At 35.7% G+C, this 20,994-nt stretch overlaps 1 long non-coding RNA gene across 1 annotated transcript; it reads left to right on the plus strand.

The window, feature by feature from the left end:
• On the plus strand, positions 1 to 20,184 carry LOC127521466 (uncharacterized). Its single transcript, XR_007932363.1, has 4 exons — positions 1 to 238; positions 2,578 to 2,696; positions 10,521 to 10,862; positions 19,769 to 20,184. It is a non-coding gene; the product is annotated as an uncharacterized LOC127521466 (long non-coding RNA).
• The last annotated feature ends 810 nt before the right edge of the window (positions 20,185 to 20,994 follow it).

The following is a 20,994-nucleotide window of genomic DNA, read 5'->3' on the forward strand; positions in this document are numbered from 1 at the left end:
TTGCGTACGTCGTCGCTGTGAGGCAGACGTGTCAGGGGAATACTGAAGAATGTCTTTTTTTGGGGTCTGTTGTGATTTTACTCCCCACCTTTTCTCCGTAATCCTCCCTCTAGGTTATACATAGCTGACAGCATGGAGCTCTGAATAGCCACTAATAACCAGTGGGACCAGAATGCAGAGGAAGAGAAAACATGTGCTTTCCACTGATCCAGAGTAGCAACAGTCCACAGTTATGAATGTAAGTCATGTGACCAAGTAACACAAATCTTGGAACAATAAAATCCAAAATGTTCCAACTTACAAGTTTGGACGTCATAATAAAGATTTGCATTCAAGCGATGTGTTCAGGAAAATTGTCCAGATTTGGAAATTTCAGCTAGCTTTTAAGCGCTAATGCAACAACAAAATTAAGAGCATTAGGTATAATGAATGCTTTAGCCAAGTATTTTAGCATTATTGTGTTGCTACAGTGCATTCTGTAAAATATTGCTTTGTTTCACAAGCCACTCACCCCAAAAATGTGGCTAAATGAGGCAAGCTTCATTGCTAAGACAAGCTTCATCGCTATGTTGTTGTCATCAACAGCAATTCACAAAAAAAGATGTACAAACTAAATTGTTTCATTGACATTCACAATTACAACAAATTATGACCAAAATTGATTGGATTCAACCATGATTCTTTAACTGACATGCCCCAAACTTGGATAGCTTTGTTGCGCAAGCCACTTGCCTTAAAAATATGGCTAAATGAGGCAAGCTTCAACGCTATATTTCATCAATATCAGTATACAAAAAAGACGTACAAACTAAATGGTTCGATTGACTTTCACAATTAAACAAATAATGACCAAAGATGATTGGATTTTACCATGATTCTTTACCTGACATGCCCCAAATGTGGATAGCTTTGTTGCGCAAGCCACTCGCCTCAAAAATATGGCTAAACGAGGCAAGCTTCAACGCTACATTTCATCAATATCAGTATACGAAAAAGACGTACAAACTAAATAGTTCCACTGACATTCACAATTAAACAAATAATGACCAAAACTGATTAGATTCTAACAGGATTCTTAACTCCAAACTTGGAATGCTTTGTCACGCAAGCCACTCGCCTTAAAAACATGGCCAAATGAGGCAAGCAACAGTGCTATTTTTCAAAAAACGAAAAAGACATACAAACTAAATAGTTCCATTTACAGTCACATTATTATGACCAAAACTGATTAGCTTTCACCATTATTCTTTTAACTGACACACTTTCTATCTTGGAAAGTTGGGGCTTAATAAAATCTCGAGTTTCCCATTGATACATAATCTTATAAGTATTATTTTAGGAACATACGGCAGTTGAGTCATTAGAATTTGATTACGATAACATTCAACGTGTGAATGGACAAGTCCTGCTTTAATTGTACCTTGAGGAATTCAGAGTAATTTGAGACATATCAAAACTGCTGGATGCTTCAGGAATTAGATGCCTCAAGAGCAATGAGCATGCATTATTAAGGATATGCACCATGTGTAAACAATGTAAGGTCATGAACACGGTGCAGTTACACTACAGATTTTTTTGTGCGTTGACCTGGAAAAGTCTAGAGTGACCAGGAAAGGCCTGCAGAATGCCATCCACTTCCAGTCAAGGGATGCACTAGCCGGAGTGAGTCACTTCCTTAGCAGCTGACCTTTGTCCCGTTGAGCGTGCCCTACAAATGCCATAGACGTCGACACATCCTTCCACTGAAAACCCCAAAGTTAAAGTGAGATTCAAGAGTGGGCCCATGTTTCGGATATATCGACTCAAACAACAAAGAGACCGTCAATGCAATGCCAAGTGCATAGGTGGTCAGGTGCAGGAAGCTGCCTCAGCAACTGTTAGAAAGTCCCATGATAGTGTCCGAGCGCTACTTGAAATATTCACACGTATGGTGAAATTTCCAAGGAAATAGTGTGCACTGATTTTGGTGACAAAGGTAAACAAATCAATATACACTACTGCAAAAAGAAGGACTTGTGGCACCACATGGCAAAGCAACTGAGGAAATGTGTATGTGTGTGTGAGTGTTGCACGGAGAGCTCCTCTTAGCATTCCGTGTAGTCTTCATTTCCCATGCAAAGCCCTAGTGTTCAGTCCGTGCCTCCTGAATGAGCTTCTTTTGTGCGGTAATTGGAGATCGTTCTGTGCGGCTAACAAAGAGTTGCAGGGCCTCTCTCGTCTCTCCTCTGTCCCACTCTCTATTTTCCTGCCATCTTTCTTTTTTCCCTGTCCTCCTCATTACGCCCTGGTCTCTTATCTCTTGTTTAATGTATTGTGTAAAGATAGTTCAAAGCATCTGTTTTCTATCTTTGGAAGAGGCAGTCTGGTAGCGAGTGGCTTTCGTTGCAGTCTTAGCATTTATTGGAATCGGGTTCCATTTTTTTCCCCGTTTGCCTCAATCGACAAGCTTCTGCAATTTCAGTTGGCTGAAGCACAATTCCACAATCCCAGCTGACCAAACATGAGGAAAAGCGGAAGAATCCGGTTCGAGTTATGTTCAAATCCGTATCCGTACCTAACTTAATGTTTGTTTTGCAGATCTTGCGCGGACGTGAATCAGAGTCCCAGACGTTGAGGTTTTCTCTGTTGAAAATACATCATCTTTTTGGTACTGATTGGAACGCCGACCATGGAAAATCCACAAAGTGCTCTCTGAAGTATGTTCAAAATAAATAAATATGCTTTTGACAGTCATTAGAATCATACTAAACAAAGAGTTTACTGGATCTATAATTGTTATCCCTCAAGACTCTTGACTAATGACGTTCATGCTACTATTGTTTTTCTGTAGTGACCTATTCTGTACTTTCTGAACTAAATTTAGATTAATCTCTGAATGGCTGCTCGATTTCTCTCCAGAAGTTATGACCAATAAAAATGTTTAATGTTTAGTACTCTTTTAAACTAGAGTTGCTTGCATCTCTTAACCCCTTATTTGTCAATGTGGGTGTCTTGTTGTTGACGTCTTTGGTATTTTGATGTTTTGTTGTCTTCTCTTCCATTTTTTTTCCGACTGTAAATCAATGGTGTGTCCGAACAGTATGTGTGTTCTGAAAAACCTGATTTCACCAAGTGCAAAATATTCCTGGATCAACATCTTTGTTGATCCTGGAACAACATTCCAATCAACCAGTCAGATTTGATGGACAGGTTTACAGTTTATGTCAAGTTTAGGCTTAATAATAATAATAATAATAATAATTTCTTACATTTATATAGCGCTTTTCTGGGTACTTAAAGCGCTTTTACATATGGAAGGGGGAATCTCCTCAATGCAGCATCCACCTGGATGATGCGACGGCAGCCATATTGCGCCAGAACGCCCACCACACACCAGCTTATTGGTGGAGAGGAGACAGAGTGATAAAGCCAATCAGTATATGGGGATGATTAGGAGGACATGATGGACAGAGGCCAATGGGCAAATGTGGCCAGGATGTCAGGGTTACACCCCTACTCTTTTCAAAGGACATCCTGGGATTTTTAACGACCACAGAGAGTCAGGACCTTGGTTTAACGTCTCATCCGAAGGCTTACAACTAGGGTTAGGTGCTTCTACATCAGTGTTATTCACCTATAATTTCCCTCTGATTTTAGGGATAACCTAGGGTTAGGTTTAGGGGTAGGGATGTGGTTAGGATTAAATTTTCGGACAGGAATGTTTTTCCAGAAAGATCAACAAAATATGTTGACCCAGGAACCCGTCTAACACAAAAAATCAGGACGTGCGCTTACTAGTCCAATGAAATTTACGTCATGTGTACTGTATGTGTACCCTGGCATATGCGTGAAAACTGAAGTATTCTTTCCGCTTTATATCAGTGCAATGTGAACAGAGCCAAACTGAATTAATAGATTATAGACTACATGCACAATGCAAGTTTTTTGCGGGAGTAAATCTTGCAAAGCTCAAAAAATTTCACTGTCTGGCAGCTATGCTAACAGTTTAACGCATATTTGTTTGTTTGTTTGTTTGCTTTTTGACCAATGGCAACTATCAGCAGTGTTTAAAGTTTTTAGCTGGTGGGAACAGCTAACAATTGCTAGATGCTAATGCTAACTTTGGTCAACAAATATCTGTTACCCACCAGGGCTGGGTAAACAATATCGATTTCTCGATTTTAATCGATTCTCATTTTTACGAACCGATAAAGATTCTTAAATCTTAAGAATCGATTATTCTAACTGTTTTCAGTTGATGAATGAACAAAACATGTAACGCGCCTCCCATCCAATAAATCGCAATAATCTTTGTGATTTGTTACTTTTGATATGAAGCAAAGTCTCAGATTTCAAATGACGTCCATCTTATTATGAGATTCAGTTACAGCGCGAAATAAACATGACTAAACATCTGAAGGTATGTTGAAATATACAGTACAACTTACCGAAATCCGTATCATGTCTTGTGTAATAGCTTAATCAATGTTTCAACCTCGGAAAGACGTCAATAAAACAGCTTGTAAACAACGTCACATTTACCTCAGAAAAAAACATTCAGTGACCATAAACTCGTTAGTCGGTTAGAAAAGTGAACTCTAGAAAGCAGCATTCTGATAAATATAGCTATGCACCGTTACATATTCATTATAATGTTCTTCAATATTTAATGCATGTTTGAATAAATCAGTTATGACAGCCACGATTTAAATTAAAAAAAAAAAACGGAGTAGAAATATGATTATGTAATTCTAAACTTTATTTATTATAAAAAAACATAATTGAGAGTAATTTAAGTGTTTGTATATAAATAAGTTAATTTTAACCTTCATTATTATAGTAAAGTAGTACCAACTGACTCCCATGTGTAGTTTACAGCATTAGTTGAGAGATTTTTTTCCTCTAGAAAATTTGCCATGTACTGTAACTGATATACTACATCCAAAATAATCGATATCGAATCAAATCGTAATCGAATCGAATCGCAAGCATGTGAATAGAAATCGAATCGAATCGTGAAAATTGTGTCAATACTCAGCTCTATTACCCACTGTTAGTATCCAAATTTCTAGCTTATATCCATGAGACTCCAAAATGTTTTTATGACGTGTGTGTGGGAGTTTCAGCATGTATGTGGCAATTGTCTCACGGGCTAGTTTCGATATTATTCCCTCCATCCTGATCCTAAATCATTAACCCACACCAGACATCTCTCAATCCCTCTTCACAGTGACTCATTACAGTGAGTCATTTCAGAATGGTGCCGAAAAAAGCCACGGATGAGGAGGCCGTTACACAGTACGGACCATTATCTGCGGCATGCAAAAAGGCCACCTGTGGTCATACCACTCAAGTTCAGCCAAGTTTTTGATCAACCTCCATAAACTGTATCCATATGGATGTAGATAGTATCACAGTGTAATTTAGGGACATCTCAGCTGGTAGTAGCACAACAGATAAGAGTGTCTGATACTGTCAGACGTTATCATCAAACCATCCTAGGAATGTCACTTCCACTTATGTAATGCATCATTTAAACGCAATTGTTCACCAACAGCTGCCAAATAATCATAGGCCGTTGTGTTAAAAAGATTTTTTTTTTTACATTTCACAGTGTTTTGTTCTTATTTAGGTTCATTATCAGCATATTGCATGTTTTTGTTTGTTTGTTTGTGTGGGGTGGTAAGAGAAAGTCCTAAATGGCAGAGTTTCCTGAATTTTAGGACAATCTGTTCAAAGGAAACTGATGAAAAGTACATAGTAAATAAACATTCCAACATGTCTCACTGACATTGAATGCTGTGTCAAGCAAAGCAAAGTTTCCTGTTACTTTGAGCTTCATAGTGTTCCTGCAGACATTTACATAAACTAAAAATGTGAGAGGCGTTTGCCCATGCAGCACTTTGTTACAATGCTAGAGTGTTCTGGGTGGTTGCTAAGGTGTTCTGATTGGTTACTAGGTGGTTGCTACAGTGTTTTGAATGGTTGCCAAGATGTTCTAAGGGGTTGCTAGGTGGTTGCTATGGCATTGCTAAGATATTGCCAAGATATTCTAAGGGGGTTGCAATGTTGTTTCTTATGTTTCTAAGTGATTGCTATGGATCTCTAGGTGGTTGATAAGGTGTTCTGAGTGGTTGCTATGGCGTTGCTAGGTGGTTGCCAAGATATTCTAAAGGTTTGCATTGTTGTTGCTTAGGTTTTTGAATAGTGGCTATGGTATTGTTCTATAAGGGTTGCAGTGTGGTTGCTGTGGTGTTGCTAGGTGGTTGCTAAGCTGTACTGAGTGGTTGCTATGATATTGCAATGTGAATGCTAAGATGTTCTAAGGGGGTTGCAATGTTGTTTCTTAGGTTTCTAAGCGATTGCTATGGATTGCTAGGTGGTTGCTATGGTGTAGCTAGGTGGTTGATAAGGTGTTCTGAGTGGTTGCTATGGCGTTGCTAGGTGGTTGCCAAGATATTCTAAAAGTTTGCATTGTTGTTGCTTAGGTTTTTGAATAGTGGCTATGGCATTGTTCTATTAGGGTTGCAGTGTGGTTGCTGTGGTGTTGCTAGGTGGTTGCTAAGCTGTTCTGAGTGGTTGCTATGATATTGCTATGTGGATGCTAAGATGTTCTAAGAGGGTTGCATTGTTGTTGCTTAGGTTTCTGAGTGGTTGCTATGGCATTGAGATGTGATTGCTAAGGTGTGGTTGCCAGGGCGTTGCTAGGGTGTTCTGCCTTCAATATTAAGGATTTTTTCTCCTGTTTTTTTTCTTCTTCTTTTCTTTCTTATTTTTTGTGGTAGTAGTTGTTAATAATGATACATGACTTATCATAGCCAACTAATAAAACAAAGGAAGAAAGTCATAAATGGAGAAGGAAACAGTGTGCTATCAGTCAAGCTCAATTTAAACAACAACCTCTTCTTTGAGGTCTGAACAGGAAAGTCAAAAGCCAAATGAAAACAATACATAAACCTCAGCAACACTCTCTCTCTCTCTCTCTGTATAGTGGTGTTTGTGTATAATGCCTTACGTATGTCTTTATGTTCTAATGATAGATTGGCCCACTTGTATGTATAAAAACTCAGAGTGACCTTCGACCCTGTCTCTGGGGCTGTGTCTGGAAACGGCTGCAGTGTTACTGTAATAGGAGCACACATTGTGGTCTGGGATCCTGACCACTAACCCCTGCCTTTCCCAAACATAAACACACGCATCACTGATGTGCTGATGTCTGCAGCCGACAGTGGATAAGAGGCAATGAAAATGACGGACACAAACAATTACAAATTACATAGAGGACCTACTATATAAATTCTGTTTTTTTTTCCACGTGATAGCTTATTATAGACTTAAAGAGGCAGTTCACCCCAACATGGAAATTAATTTATTCACCCTCATGTCGCTCCAAACCTCTACGACTTAGACATGCACGTCTCCACAGATTAAACTCCTCTGTGTTTGTTATGAACACTTTCAGATGCATCTCAACTAGACAGTGTCCACCTCAACCTGATGACCGATAGCACACAGAAGCAGAGGGTTTAATATTTCATAAAACCCATTTCAATTCAGAAAAGTTCATACTTTTTCTATTACTTTATGGTTGATGTCATCTTTAGAGATGCTGCTGACTAAGAAACCGTGAAATAGATCTTCTATGTAATGTATATTTGATAGTGTGTGTGCATGTATTGTTTGTGTTGTTTTAATCTCTCATTGGATAATGTTTCAGTCTCTGACTTAAATAGCAATGGATGTACTGATTTAGCCACAACAATGGATTATGCCATTAGTTTGTTGAATCAACAGCATCTAGGGACACCATGCAGAAAAGCGAACTAAACTGAATTTATGGTAACTTTTATGGACAACTAATCAAATTCAAGTGAAACTTTTACTTTAAATGGGTTTACCTTTACAGATGTTACATTTTAATGTAAAGGAAAGCTAGCAGTTGGTTAAAAGTCAGTCCAAAATTGCTTAGAGAGGTAATTCAATCATGTCTGCTACAGGAAGCAGTATTGCACTGAACTATGCCTTGATCTTTGTTATCTGATGCACAAAAAAATCTGTCTGCCCTCATAGTACCAAAATTTTGCAGTCTTCTCAACTGAGGACTTTGGCCCAGTAAATGTATTATATTATGTTATGTTATATTATATTATATTATATTATATTATATATTTATGCGTATACTGCTAAAACGTATTTTATATATATATTATTTACAAATATATATATATATATTAAATAGGGGATTTTAGCACATATTTTTAGACTGCAGTATGATATGCATATGCTGAATATGACTTTATGACACTGGACAGTGTTTAGATTTTCTGTAAACTCCTGTTAAAGACGTCTAAAGTTGTTTTGTCAGCATGTAATGTCATCTGTTTGCCAAAATCTTGCACATCAGAGGGCAGAACCAGGTCACCACCACATTTTACTCTTACCCAAACAAAATATCATAATATCCATTAGTTTACAATACATGTCAGTTATTCTTGAGGCTTCAAAATCATAGCGGTTGTCTGTGAAATAAATTTATGATGTTTATTTGATCAGTACTGTTCTTATTTTATATTATTTTGTTATTGAATTATTTTTTAAATGGCAAAAAATGGCCTTTTAGGTTTTAGGTGGTCCTTGTTTCTTCATCAATTCATTAGATATTCTTCTATAAATAAGTTATGATCTATTTGTTTTATTATCAGTAAATTTTCATCACTGCATTGTCGAATGTGGCCATCACTATTGTCCTCTTATTCTCTTTTTATTCTCCGTTTTTCTGCCCCCAGCATCTGGTCATTAGTGCTTTCCGTTGTCGTAAGACAGAATTAAACTTTAATGACCAATGAGATGCTTTAATTATCGCCTGTTTACATATCTGCTTCACTGACCACGCCCCTCTCTCTCGTTATCGTTTGTTTGTCTGAAAGATTTCCTCTGTTGATATGCTTGATTATACCGGCACATTCACACGCAAACTCCAACACAAGGACACACACACACAAAGCATAATTGTATTCACTTTCTATCTGAAGTCACTAGTAACGCCAAAGCTTCCGTATTCCTGGTTTGTTTTAGTGGAATTATCACAACTTCCCTTTTCTTATCACTTCAAGTGCTCTTATCCCAGAATCAGAAGAGCCGCAGCTGCATAAACAGGGGAATTCCGTCTTGGATTCAAACTTTCTGCTCCTGAGTTTTCCATTACATTCTTCCAAAGAATTCCCATGTACCTGATGCTCTTTTGCTTCTCTCTGTTTTCACCTCTTTCTTTGATTAACAGTGTTATGTATCCTGTGGAATTCAGCTGCGTGGCTGTTTTCAATTGTTTGTTTATGCAGAAACTTTTTAATGTGGTATGCAGTAAAAAGAGACAAATAAATGATAAAATCTCTTCCGCAAACATTAATGACCAGACTTACATCCCTTGATTGTTTCCCTTTTCACTATTTCATAGTTCGGGGGGGGGGGGGGGGGGCAAACAACTTTTTATTGGCCCTCTCTGATTACATGTAGGATGGTCTATTTGTACAACTTATAAAAATCACAGTTGCCTTCATATTTTTCAGTAAATATTATATTAACAATATTTGCACAACTAAGTTTGAGAGGAAAAAATTTGCATCCACTGCCTAGGGGAAAATTTTTCCAAAAAGTTGAAAAACTTACAACAATAAAAAATGGTCTTAGGACACAAGTTTAAGAAAAGAAACGAAAGAAAAGAAAGTTTTAGTGTATAGTGTATATTTCTTTTTATATTTGCCCCCTAATGTATATATATATATATATATATATATATATATATATATATATATTTGTGTGTGTGTGTGTGTGTAAAGTTGTATTATTTTAAATGCTGCTATTTGCTGCTATTTTCCAGGTCTCTCTTGAAAAATATTTTAGGTAGTAGTCTAATCATTTATTTGATTTATTTTAGGTTTAACAGTACATATCAATACAATAGTTTTATTTATTTATTTATTTATATTAATGAATTAATATTTAATTTGAATATTTTAAATAAAAGATGTGATAAGTTATACACCAATAAAACTGTTTTATTTATTTATTTATTTAATATATTTTATATACTACAGTTTATTAATAGTTATATACCAATAAAACTGTTTTATTTGTTTATTTATTTATTTTAGTGTCAAATCGATTAATCACATCTATCAAGTTTGTGTATGTGTATACTTATATACACATACATATTTACAAACTCTTATGTTAGATGCGATTAATCGTGATTAATCGATTTGAAAGCACTAATTTATTTATGTATGTATATTTTTATTATATATTTTATATAAAGGTTTAATATATAACAATATATAATAGCAATATATAATTTAAATATATAATATATACCAATACCAAGTTTTTATTTTTTTTTATTATTCTTTTATTTGATTTAAATTTATTTTATTTTATTTTATATAAAGGTTTAAAAATAGTCATACCAATAATGGGTCATTCTGAGTCAGAATGAACCAGTGAATCAGTCCTTCTGTGTGACATAATCATCTGTTCTTTTGTAGGTGTACTTCTCTAAGGGACAAAATGACATCAGAGGATGAAGAGGAAGATTCAGTTCTTCAGCCTAATGCTTTCACCATCATTACTCACAGCCTCTCTCTCTATCTTACTTTTTCGACACTCTCCTTTAATGGCGGAAAAAAGTTGCCTCTCTGCTGTTTTTTTTTTCTTTTTTCTTTTCAGAATGCCTCTCGGGGAGGCCTCCAGGAAATGACCATTTAGAGGCATAACTTTAGCCATGTTTCAAGAGCCGTGCAGCTGAGGGGAACTATCTATAGATGACTTCAGAGCCATGATACACGTCACATCACCACTGTCCTTCAGCGCTCGTGGCAACAAGGCACGTATTGTCCGACACATCCCGCAAACCATGATTCTGATTTTCAGGAAATACATGAACATTTTTGCATCATGATTAACTGAAATGCAATGCACTCTAGCACAGTTTTGCTTTGCATCTGTGGGTTCTCGCTCGTATCTGCGCGGGCAGCTCATTAGTAAATTACAGGCTTTGGATTCGAGCGAGCGGGGTGGGAGTCTCCTCCCTGTGGGTGTGCTTTTGCTCGCTCTAGTTCAGCGAAATCCCATTTCCATTACCTTAGCACGCTTGGTTGGGTCCCTTAATACGATGCCCACCCTCAGTTTCCCCCTAAAGGAGCCTCACTCCGAGTGCCCCATCACTAACAGTCTTCTGGTAACCAAACATACACACACGGATACAATATTAGGTATCTTGAACTTCATTCCATGCTTTTCCACATCTTCCCTTTTTTGTCTTTCCTTCATTTCATTTCCTTCCCCCTTGGGAGTATGAGCTTTATTAATAGACCTAGTGGCTGTTAGGTCCCACAGCTGCTGGAAGAGTAACCCAGACTAGAAATATTAGCATGAAATTACTGTGAAAAATAGGGGTATAAAGTTAAGTCTTAGTTAAGCTAAGTCTAAATTTACAGTTTCAAGTCTAAAGATAGTCTAAAGGTAGGTCTAATGTTGGGTCTAAAAAGTAAATCTAAACTTAAAGTTAGGTCTAAAGATTATCAGCGAAATTTCTAGTGTAAAAAAGGTCCATTGTCTATTGTCATCTCACAGCAATTCATTTCTTTTAAAAATCTTTCATTTTTGTATGATTTAAATCATGCAAATTCATACGAAATCGCCACCTCATAAAATAGTTATGTTTTCCTGGGAGATCAGGTTGGACGCACCACTCACTTGGAAGTTACTTTCAAACCAAGCAGCTTTCTGTCGGTCAATGCATCGAATGTACGCGACCAGCTTGAAACCACTGCGAAATCTGCGCGGGGAAATCTTTCGCCTTCATGCTAAACCCATTTGCATGGATCCTTATTGAAATGACTGCATTGAGCAAAACAATGTTAGCAAAACAGTGTTAAATGTGGCCTTACATTTATTCCATCAGTTATTGTAATTTAGCAAAATACAAGTTTTACGCATCAAAAGCTAAGCTAGCTTTGAAAGCATGAGATCCCGCCCTCCCTTTAGAGCTTCTCCAAAGCCACGCCTTCTCCAAAACACATGAACAGCACAGCCAGAGCAGAGTTGGCAAAGCTTCACGAGAGACAGCATTAAATTACCTCATGTCTCAAAGCACATAACATTACAATAATGATTAACGTAAACAACTTAAAGAGTTTTGACTTGTACCACTTGACTGCTGCAGATTAATTTGCGGTGTTGATACTGTTGACATGGAAACACATAAATCAGAGTCTGAGGTTGCCATCTCTTAATTACGGTTATGACATGGTGTGAACACAGCATAAGTTTGTTGTTTTGGTTCAGGAGGAACTGTAAAAGGCAGCTGCTGTTTGTGGTGCTCAGTAACTGTCTGTCTACAAATCTGCATAGCCTTACTGAACGCGCTGATGACGTGTGATGCCTGCGCGAGCAGGTGCGCGGAGATATGGATATACATATGTTGGCAGGCAGGTAGGACATCCTATCATTGCATTCGGACCGAATGCAATGATTGGACAAACGTTTTTTCCACAGAACATTCCACAGAAGATATATGTAATTTTTTTTTTAATATTTAGACCTAATATTGATTGCTATCAGGATGTGAAGAGAGTTTCAACCAGAAAAACAAGAAGTGTTTAACATTGCCTATAACCCGAAACCCCCCTTTAAGTGTAATTAAAAAAACTAAAAAAAAAACTGGTGAAATGATTTTGTATTCATGTATTCACTCAAAGGCAGACAGAATCGAGTTTGGTTTGAAGCAGTTCATCGCTGACAATGTGCATCAACGATGATTGTCGGAGAGGATTCAATGATGTTGTCGGGGCAGATGAAGATGCCATACATCTGGCCTGCATAGGTTTGTGGCTGATTAGATTTAGACATCATTGATTATGCAGTGATTTAATTTACATCCATAATGAACTTAGATAACATTGGGACGGGCTTGTGCCCCGAGATTAGGACTCATTAAACAAAAGGGTCGGAAGTAAACAAATCCGTTTGTGTTGCACTCTAGAAACAAAACAAACGCAAAATCCATATTTTTACCGTCAGTGCACTTTAGTATTTCATACATGCAACTTCAGTTTAGTATGAAAAACACAATTAAACTAAAGTTTAGTGGAGATTAAGTCAGTTGCATTTCTTTGTTCACAAACATTCTCCACAGGAACTCTCCAGCGTGCCTCGTACAAACAAACGACTTGTTCTCTTTGTATGTCAGACCTCCTCTGTGCAATGTAAATGCAACGTTGATGGCTGTATAGATGATTTATGCTCCTTTCATACACAGCATATGTGTTTTGTGAATGCTGACATTTTTGCTTCGAGTTGAAGCGTTGATGATTGGATACACAAGCGCTTTGTGTCAAGTGCGTTCTTTCATATTATAATAAGCCTTTCCTCTTAAAACAAATGTCAAAAATATGTAAATTATCTCGGTATTATCTGTTTAAAGTGTAGGACTATCTTTATCATGCCCACTGGCGTCTAATTAATAAAAATCGCATTTATCAGAACAACTCCGGTGTATTATTAATGAACTTGTTTGAGTTTGTTCTACCAACGTCTTCTAACGGCTAGAAATTTGTAGGCTAGTTAAATGCTCTTTCTTGTTTATAAATGGATTGAGAAGTACTCAATACGCCCAAAGGCCTACATTTTACAGTTCATTTAACATTACCCAGAAGGCTTTGGATTCATAAGCATATCCTTAGTGCGGCAGTCAGATTTAAGACCAGCCAAACATCAAAATGGGTTTATGAAAAAATGCCAAAATTGAGCCATTTCGGAATAAATTTACCTGCTGAACACTTTTTGTTGCTTATCTGGTATTTTTCCAAGCAAAAAGGCAAATCTTTCAAAAAAGCACTTTTTTTCCCCTGTTGCTCAACTTGTAAAGCGTTGCACTAGCAATGCCAAGGTCATGGGTTAGATGTAAGTGTTTAAATTGACATACTTTCTATATTTTGTACTAAAAAAGCGAACAAAGCGAAAATGTTCATGGTCAGTTTATGGGAAAGTTGCATATGGAATTTTTAGAAGCATGTAGTTACTCCAGTGTAAAGTTTACTTTTGGATATTCCCGGGATGTGAACCCTCTTCCACCTGGTATATGGCACTAGCCACATGATTATATGATGGGACTGGGCCAGGCTTTTGTTTTGAGGTTGTGGTGCTGGATTATACCAAAGGAACCAAGTGTAGGAAACCGGATTGGAAAATAAGAGCCAGTCCTTCAACAGGGCGGTCATTACTGCTGTGAGTAATGGTTTAGTCATCTACTTGCATCCTGGAACATGTATCCTTTAATGTGCAACACTCAAGAATTCAGTCTCATAGGGTTATTATAATGGAAAAGTGTTGCATTTTAGTGTACAAATGGACTTGAAGATGCAGTCTTTTTTGACTTATAGCTTCAGTATATTATTGGATTAGGGTAAGAAGAGATCGCTGTATCTGTAACAAGCACGTCTGTGACTAAAGGAAAGCTTTAGTGTCTCAGCAGGGAGGCTCAGGTCATTCATTATCTGAGCAGTCAATCTGTTGGAGGAAATTAGACAATTGCTTGAGAACTGGGTGTTTGTGAGATTTAAAATAATGGGATTTCAGCTCTTTTAGCTTACAGTGGTTAAGGGGCTGTTGATTAGAATAGCAGAAGACAAAACTTTATATACAACTGTGTGTATATATAATCAGCCTATATTAAATGCAGTTTTTATAACACTTTACAATAAGGTTCATTAGTTAAACATTAGTTAATGTATTAACTAACATAAACTAACCATGAGCAATACATTTGTCACTGTATTTACTAATCTTCGTTAATGTTAGTTAATGAAAATACAGTTGTTCATTGTTTGTTCATGTTAGTTCACAGTGCATTAACTAATGTTAACAAGATTTTAATAATGTATTAGTAAATGTTGAAATTAACATTAACAAAGATTAATAAATGCTGTATAAGTGCAGTTCATTATTAGTTCATGTTAACTAATGTAGTTAACTAATGTTAACTAATGAACCTTATTGTAAAGTGTTAAAGCAATTTTTATATTTATTTGTTTAAATTCTTTATATATATTATGTATTTTTAAATTAATTTAATTTTTAAATTTTATAATAAAGTATCTTTTGTATGTTATGATGTATAAACTCATCTAGGCTATATAATTGTATATTATATAGTAAAACTAACTTTTTGCCACTTTTTGCCTGCCAGTTGCTGGTGCATGACTAAAGAAAATGTAATGGCCATTAATATTTTTTACACGTTATGAAACTGTTTTTGCACAAACAGGCAGTTATGGTACTAAAATTTTAGATACCAGTGAAAATTTACAATTCTCTATTCCAATTTTGATACGACAGCTAAAACTACTAGCCTAACTAATATAAATTTAAAACATTATTAAAGACAAGTAAACGGTCAGTAATAAAATAAGAACAAATAATCAAATTACAAGCAAAAGCACAAATAAATACAATATAACAATGATACGAATGAAATAATCAGTGCTATTCATGTTTTTCAGGTAGGTCTGACAATAGTTTTCAGGTACAGAAATTTAAAGGATTAGTTCACTTTCAAATAAAAATTTCCTGATAATTTACTCACCCCTATGTCATCCTAGATGTCCTTCTTTCTTCAGTCGAAAAGAAATTAAGGTTTTTGATGAAAACATTGCAGGGTTATTCTCCTTACAGTGGACTTCAATTGGCCCCAAACGGTTGAAGGTCAAAATTACAGTTTCAGTGCAGCTTCAAAGGGCTTCAAACGATACCAGACGAGGAATAAGGGTCTTATTCTAGCGAAACAATTGGTCATTTTCTAAAAAAAAATTAAAATGTATATGCTTTATAAACACAAATGATCGCCTCGCAAGGGCTTCCGCCAGGGCTTCCCTATTCAATTTAGGACATACAGCGTAAGTTTTTTTGAAGAGTACGGAAGGCGGTCTGGCGGAAGCCCTTGCGAGGCGATCATTTGTGTTTATAAAGCATATACATTTTTATTTATTTTTTAGAAAATGACCAATTGTTTCGCTAGATAAGACCCTTATTTCTCATCTGGTATCGTTTAAAGCCCTTTGAAGCTGCACTGAAACTGTAATTTTGACCTTCAACTGTTTGGGGCCAATTGAAGTCCGCTATAAGGAGAATAATCCTGGAATGTTTTCATCAAAAACCTTAATTTCTTTTCGAATGAAGAAAGAAGGACATGGACATCTTGGATGACATGGGGGTGAGTAAATTATTAGGAAATTTTTATTTGATTAAAAACCAACAGCAGCAGGAATATTAGGCTGCTGTCACTTTAAGAGCGAAAGCTTGGATCTAATATACAAATACTGTACACACGCGTTTACTTTCTCAACTGTTTATGTTCACTTAAAACATAACCGACTAAGTTTACTAGTATACTCTGTATTTTTTGACATAATTTTGTGTGAATTTGCAAGAAGATATGAAAGAGAGCTCAGTTTAGTTTTCGTGTGCTGTCTGACACGGCTTTCTGGGCGTGCGCTTTGGTTGTGTGCGCACACAAAACTTTCCACACAGTGCCCGAGTAATTTTAATTTTAAAAAGGCTTAAACTTTTGTGATGATGCAGCGCTGGGCCATCAACTGTCCCGAGCATCGTTCACAGTTGTTCACGTTCATGCATTGTTAGAAATTCATAAAAATGTTATTGGCCAACTGGCGAGTGACACTGTTTTATATACTCACCAATGTCGATTTCTACTCGCATTTGGTGCTTGGTCAGTGTTAGGCCTTATTGTGTGTATATATATATATATATATATGTATATATATATATATATATACACTATAGTATATAAACACTATATATAAACAAATGTCATGTATATTTTAATTATATAATACAGTATTATATAAATTATTAATTTTAACACTATATATGTCAATGAATTTATAAAGATTCTTATGAGAATTGTATTAATTTAAATAATATATTATATTATATACTATCAAAACTGGTTATGTCCTCATGCTACATACAGGTTTTGAGATTATGCGGTGTTAGAGACTAACCCTGGTTGAAATGGCAGCATTGATGTGCCTACAGAAGACATGCTCAGCAGCGTCCCGTCCAGTTACGTTCCCTCAAATTCCCTCCAGCAGCGCGGCCCTGAGAACTCACAGTGAGTCAGACGGCTGCTGATAAACTGGATGTTGTGTTTACACTCCTACAGAAGTGTGGTGGAATATCGATTGGAGCGGTGCTAGAGCAGTGACAGATCTGTGTAAGAAATGAGTCACTGGAAAGGGAAAAAGTGGGAAGAGATGGTGACAATAGCATGGGACCTCTTGAGAGTAACTGTGAAGGACTTTATTTATTAGGTGTGTTTATTGTGGCAGGTTTTGGCATTCTCGTGAGGATACAATTTCTAAAGTTAAAATAGTGTTAAAAGTCTTTTAATTAGAGGCGTTTGGTAAACCAAGCAATCACTATTACTATTGCTAATCGGGTTACAGGTTTGTTTAAATCACTTAAAGGTAGGGTAGGCAGTTTTTTATGTTGGTTGAAAAACTCTTCACATCCTGATAGCAATCAATAATAGAGTTGGTCTAAATATTAAAAAATGTACATATATCTTCTGTGGAAGATAAATGTTCTGTGGAAAAATTTTTCATCCAATCATTGCAACCATAGACAATACCCTAGCAACACCCTAGAATGTGTTGGTTTGTGTTTTTATATGTATTAACTCAATATTACAGGTTTTTACTATGGTACTTTTTAATGGTTTTTCTTTTACTATGGTAACTTTAATGTTGTGTTAGCTGACGCCTTCTTTTATTGTGTTTGTTTAGCAAAATCATCTGTTCAAGTCTATTATTCATACATTCATACAATATACTTTAAAAGTGAAAATCATAGCAGAGTTCTAGTCAACCACAAACTGAAACACATTTCTGGTGTTGTGAGGGACTATGGGAGATGGCGAATGGAGAGGGGAAGAAAAGAGAGGGAACTGAGTGTGGACTCCACATAGTTTTCCCTGCGCCATGGCAACCGGTGTATAGAGCCGAGCGCTGAGATCTCCAGGCTTCAGTCTCTGACCCCGCGCTTCCCAGAGGAGCTGCTTCAGCGCCACAGTTCTTCACCTTTATGCTGCTTTTACAACAGCCTCTCCAGCCCAAATCACAGTCCCACCCGTCATGAAAGAAACAACAAAACTGCTCTGATATCTGCAGCGGGACACAGCCACAGCCTCATGGGAAATGCTTTTTTCAAATGTACTGACATAATAGTGGCAAAGCCATGGCGTCCCACTTTTGTCATCTTCATTCATAATACATTTGCTTGTTTTGTTTGCTTATTATCATCAACCGTTTTGGCAGCTGACATAGTGAATGAAGTGAGTCAGCTGTTTCAACAGCTATTGTGAGATTAACTAGCTGATTGTCATCTAACTATTTAGCCCTGTGTAATATTAGCTTAGCATCCACCGCTTATGTTGCCCTTGATAAAAAGTCACAAATCGTTCAAAGGGGGATAATCCATACAAGGGTAATATTTTATTTAGTTTTGTTTTGCTTTGCTTTATTTTGTTTTATTTTTAAATCTGTCTTTCTTTTTATTTATTTTAGCTTTTTTAATTTATCGTATTTTATTATCTATTTTATTGTTTTATTTTATTTTATTAGATTATTTCTTTTAGCTTTTTTATTTTATTAATTTATTTTATTATATATTTTATTATGCTGTATCTTTACTTATTTATTTACCTTGTATCCTGTTTTGGTGCGTAAATCTATTTAATTACTTCAAGAATACAGATATGATCCTCACTCAAAATTCAAAATCCTTTTAGTCACTTGATTTAATATTTTTTTTCACATTTTTCAGAGGGGAATAATACACAGACATCTGTAAAGTAATTTATTCATTGTGTTGTAACTGTTTTATTTTATCTTATTATTTCTTTCTTTTTATTTACTTTATCATATTTTATTTTAGCTTACTTTATTGATTTATTTATTGTTTTTTGTTATATTTATTGTTTTATTTTTTATTTTATGTTATCTATTTTATTGTGTTTTATTAGTTTTTATTTGATTATTTATCTTTTTATCTTATTTTATCTTTCTTTATTTTAGCTTGTTTATTTTGTTTTATTTTATTTATTTATTGTGGTTTATCTTGTGTATTTATTGTTGTTTATTTATTTTTTATTTATTTTTGTTTTATATTTTATTTAGTTTTTAGTTTTTTTAACTTATTTTATTATCTATTTGTTTGTTTTTTTTGTTTCTTTCTTTATTGCGGTTTTTCTTATCTATTTATTGTCATTTATCGTATTTATTTATTTATTATTTTGTGTATATTTTGTTTATTTTATTTTGTTTTTTAATTTTATTTTGTATTTTATTTTTTGTTTTATTTTATTTCCAGGCATATATCTAGATGAATGTTATATTCAAGCACACATTCAAATTTTAAGGAGATCTCACAATGACAGATCGGTTGCAGTCATAACTAGGTGCTGACATGGTTACCTTGGTTGTCCTTTGGTAGATTTCAGTTTTTTTGCTTGTTGCTTAACTGAGATCAGTTTTGAAATTTGAGAGGACAGAGAAATCTGCTCTGTGGTCAGCATATAATGCTGTTTTTATTTTACAATGCTTATAATGACTAGGGTCCAATATCTTCTTACATAACATTGGCCAAATCATGCGTACGTGTATGTGTGTTGTGTCCTGCATTTAAACACAAAGTCTTCTATTGTTCCAGAAAGCCTTTGTAATAAACAGGTCTGCAGAAAGGCTTACACTGAGCTGAATCACGCTGCGGTTGGATTTACCCTGGACAACAAAGACCATGCGGGTGGCTTTCTAGACTCTGGTCTCCACGGTTGTTTCACTTTCCCTCTGGCCCACATTGCTACGGGTGCGTTTGTGCTGATAACCATGAAGTGACACCAACATGATCTTACATGCTTTTCATCACTCAGATTTTGCTGGGATGGCCAAGAGTTATGAATTATGTGATGTCTTGATTCAAAACACATATTTACATATTCTACATATTGGTTTTAAATGTATATAATTTTTTAGGAATATAGTCAAGCACGCTTTTGCATTCTACAGAGATTGCCCTTCAAAATGATTCAATACAAATAAAATTAAATAATGTGGTTTTGTAAGACAAAAATTGGCTTCAGAGTTCTCTAATTAATTATTGATGATTATATGTATTTGTATTAATTTTTATATTTTAAAAATTATATATATACACATATATGTATGTATATATATACACAACCCGAATTCTGGAAAAGTTGGGACATTTTTTAAATGTGAATAAAATGAAAACTAAAAGACTTTCAAATCACATGAGCCAATATTTTATTCACAATAGAACATAGATAACATAAATGTTTAAACTGAGAAATTTGACAATTTTATGCACAAAATGAGCTCATTTCAAATTTGATGCCTGCTACAAAATAGTTGGGACGGGAGCATGTTTACCATGGTGTAGCATCTCCTCTTCTTTTCAAAACAGTGTGAAGACGTCTGGACATCGAGGTTATGAGTTTCTGGAGTTTTGGTGTTGGAATTTGGTCAAATTATTGCCTGATATCAGTTTCCAGCTGCTGAAGAGTTTGTGGTTGTCTTTGACTTATTTTTCTCTATAGGTGAAAGATCTGGACTGCAGGCAGGCCAATTCAGCACCCGGATGAAGCCATGCTGTTGTAATAGCTGCAGTATGTGGTTGTGCATTGTTCTGCTGAAATACACAAGGTCTTCCCTGAAATAGATGTCGTCGGGAGGGGAGCATATGTTGCTCTAAAACCTTTATATACCTTTCAACATTCATAGTGCCTTCCAAAACATGCAAGCTGCCCATACTGTATACACTTATGCACCGCCATACCATCAGAGATGCTGGCTTTGAACATGTTCACATATGGCTTTCTTTTTGCATGATAGAGCTTTAGTTAGCATCTGCAGATGGCAC

This window comes from Ctenopharyngodon idella, chromosome 10, assembly GCF_019924925.1.
Source record: "Ctenopharyngodon idella isolate HZGC_01 chromosome 10, HZGC01, whole genome shotgun sequence".
NCBI lineage: Eukaryota > Metazoa > Chordata > Actinopteri > Cypriniformes > Xenocyprididae > Ctenopharyngodon > Ctenopharyngodon idella.